Below are 3658 nucleotides of genomic sequence, written 5' to 3'. Positions count from 1 at the left end.
TTTGATGAGGCATTCCACCATCTTACCCGGTATAGATGTTAGGCTGACCAGCCTATAGTTTCCCGGGTCCCCCCTCTTTCCCTTTTTAAAGATAGGCGAGACATTTGCTATCCTCCAATCTTCTGGCACTGTGGCCGTTTTGAGGGACAAGCTGCATATTTTAGTCAAGAGATCAGCAACTTCATTCTTCAATTCCTTAATAACTTTTGGGTGGATGCCATCAGGGTCCGGTGACTTATTGATCTTTAATTTATCAATGAGGTCTGAAACATCTTCTCTTTTAACCTCTATCTGACTTAATTCCTCTGTCAGGAGGGGCCGTTCGGGCAGCAGTATCTGCCCGAGGTCTTCTGCTGTGAAGACAGGCAATGGGAGGAAAATGAAAGCATATGCCTCATTTTGCTCCCACTGCCCAGAATGGCTCCGAAGGAGGGGAGGGGCTGCTTGCACAGCATCTGCGAAACTTAGTGCTTTGCACCCCCTCTAGCTATGCCACTGGTCTAATGTATAGAAGTTCAAAGTAAGTAGATTTATTGGATGAAGACCTGTGGGCAGAAGGCAGACTTTTATAACTGTGTTTACATCTATCTCTTTCTGTTTGCACTGTGGCTGGCAGCTGACAACAGTGAGATATAGGAAGACATCAGCATTTTATTCCATGCATGACCCAAAGTGATCATCTGGAGAGTACAGATAATGAATTTCAACTTCCTCATCAGTTTGCTCTCAGTTAGCAGCCCTTGCATGATTGCAGGCATCCCGTGGAAGCAAGCCAGGGTAGTAGTCACTCCACCTGTCTCACCTTCCAAGGGATCTTTTCAATCTGCCCAGGGAGCCTGGGGGTCATATAATGGGGAGCTGGACTGTAAATGCATAGGGGCCCAGAGCACTGCCGTGCCCCACTGCAAATAGTGCCCCACTGCAAACTAAAACACTGAACTAAGTTCAGACTAGGACTAGGTTGAGACCCGTTAAGTCAAGAATCTTCCTGGGTGACCTTGAACATAGGGAGCTGCCTAACACCAAGACCTGATTGGTCCATTTGGTCCAGTATTGTCCACAGTGTACACTCTACTCAGACTCCCAGTTTTTTTTTAGGGTTTCATGCAGGGGGGTTTCCCAGCCCAACCTGGAGATACGAGGGATTGAAGCTGGCACCATCTACATGCCAGGGGTGTACTGTACAGCTGAGCTACAGCCCTTCCCCTGTACAACCTTGGGCTGCAATCCTATGCACTCTTTCCTGAAACTAAGTGCCTCTGAATACAATAGACATGCACTAGGATTGAGTAGACAAGACATGCAAAGGATTGCACTGTACATCTCTTAGCAGGGCCGGCCCAAGACCTGACTAAGGTGAGGGGAGAACCAAATATGTCACCCTGAGATGAAGGGTGGGTTAAACATTGTAACAACAACAACATTTAACCTGCTGAGTTTTTGTTTGCTCTCAGGCTTAAAAAGGCAGGGAGGAGGCCTTCCAGAAAAGGAAAAAAAAATAGTAGAGAGCGATATAAGCAGGGTTGGAGAGCAGAGAGAATATAAGGACATCTCAGGCAGTGAGTGGAAACAATTTTACAGCCCAGTGCTGTGCATGTTTACCCAGAAAGAAGTCCCACAGAGTCCAGTGATCCACAGGCAAACATCGGAGAACTGCAGCTTCAGAAAAAGAAGGAAGGCCATTGCCCCAGTGTTACTCACTGCTCCCGTCCCTTAGTAAAGATTTCATCAGTGAAGGAAAATATCCATTCTTTGTCTGAATTTCTTCCTCTGCACTACAGAAGTTGTGCTGCCTGCTAATGTCAGTAACAATGTACAGCTGTGGAAGTTACTTGCTGATGTAAGTAACACTTTACAAAGTCAAGGAAAGCTCCTGTAATGTTGCATCTAGATGCCCAAGAAGTAGACCTTAAGTCTCATAGCAAAATAAATGAATAAATTCAATTTTCTTGATTTACGCAATTCTCAAGTTTACTCAATCACCTCTTGATTTATTCATCTACAAGTTTTTCTGTCTATAAATATAAAAGAAAACCCTGCCTGCCGTGCCACACTCTCCATTGCCCTACTTAGGTACAGCTAGTTATGAGAGAGTGCACCCCACACACATACCAGCAGGTGCAGAGCTATCTTTGTACAACACACCACTCCTGTTAGATTACATTGAGCTCTTCCAGCAGGTTATTCATTTGAGAACTCTGATGTGTAGAAGTACTTGGCAGCAGAGATGCTGACTGCACCTGCTTCTCCGCCATTGGGCTCCAGTGCCCATGCTTTAAAGACAGTTTTATCAGGATTTTAATGCCACTGCTCAGTTGTGTTGAAAAGGGACGTGATTATGTTGATATTAAATATCTGGAGCTCTATTTACCTCCAGCAAGGTCAATTTGATAGTAATGAGTTGCGGTTTACAGTTGGAATTAGTCTGCAAAGTGTTACGTTTGCTGTACTATTTAGTTTATATTTCCAAGCACAGCCGTGGTTAAAAACATGGCTGTGGGTGAAATCATATGCTCCATATGATAGAGGGGCATTTGGATGTGGAAGAAGCCTCCTGCACTGATGTATCCTGAGATACAGTCCTGATACATCTCAGTCCTGATGACTATGTTGGTTTAACACTGCAGATACGCAAGCATCCTTTTACACTGGGATATCCAATATGCCAGCACAACTCCACTGGTGGAGGGGTCATCATGAGGTAGCAACAGGCAGAGACATAAATACAGTGCCTCAGTAACCGGGACAATGCTGTCACAATGTCACATGATGTCGTGACATCACTTTCGGGTTCCCCCTGGAGCAAGGAGCACTGGCTGCCACGGCTTTGAGCCCCCATTCCTTCTCCTGAGGAGGACGCCCTTTGAAGAAGAAGGAACGGGGGGGGGGCGAAGCTGCCCACACCTATGCTGAATCTAGGGTGGAGTCTGAGGGGCAGTAGCCACGTGCTTCCTCTTGACATACCACCAGGGGAAGGTGCCCCTCAGGATCTGCACTAGTTTCATCTCTGATGATGATGATGATGATCTCTGATGATGTAGGCAGAGCAGAGAGCCAGGGTGGTGTAGTGGTTTGGGAGGTGGACTTAGACCTGGATGATCCAGGTTCCCCCTCAGCCACGAAGCTTCCTGGGTGACCTTGGGCCAGTCACTTTCTCTCAGCCCCACCTACCTCACAGGGTTGTTGTGAGGACAAGAGAAAGGGGAGGAGCAGCTGTGTAAACCGCTCTGAGCTCTTTGGAGGAAGGGCGGTATAAAAATGTGAAAAACAAATAAATAAATTAAGCAAAATCTTATATGTCTCCAGCACCAACGACAGAGGAAATGGCATTAATTAAAAAACCCCCATTGAAATTCAGGAGACTGGAGAACCAAAATGTTCCCTAACCTTGTGGAGGCCTCGCACCACAGGATGCAGCAACACACCCCGTTGACACAGCTGCATCAGCGTTGGAAAGTTGGATAGGATTGTGCCCTAAGAATGCTTACTGATATCCTGCTTCAGGACGGACACACAAACGCTCAAGAGGTACTGGAGCTTTACTATTTATTTTAAAGCATTTATATCCCACTTTTCCCCCTTTTTAAATAAAAAGCATCCAAGATTATTTAAAGTATTCCAAGTGCCAGTTGAGGACCACACAGCCCAGACAGGCAAT

The sequence above is a fragment of the Tiliqua scincoides genome, chromosome 7 (genome assembly GCF_035046505.1).
Source record: "Tiliqua scincoides isolate rTilSci1 chromosome 7, rTilSci1.hap2, whole genome shotgun sequence".
NCBI lineage: Eukaryota > Metazoa > Chordata > Lepidosauria > Squamata > Scincidae > Tiliqua > Tiliqua scincoides.
This window is presented reverse-complemented; position numbering follows the sequence as displayed.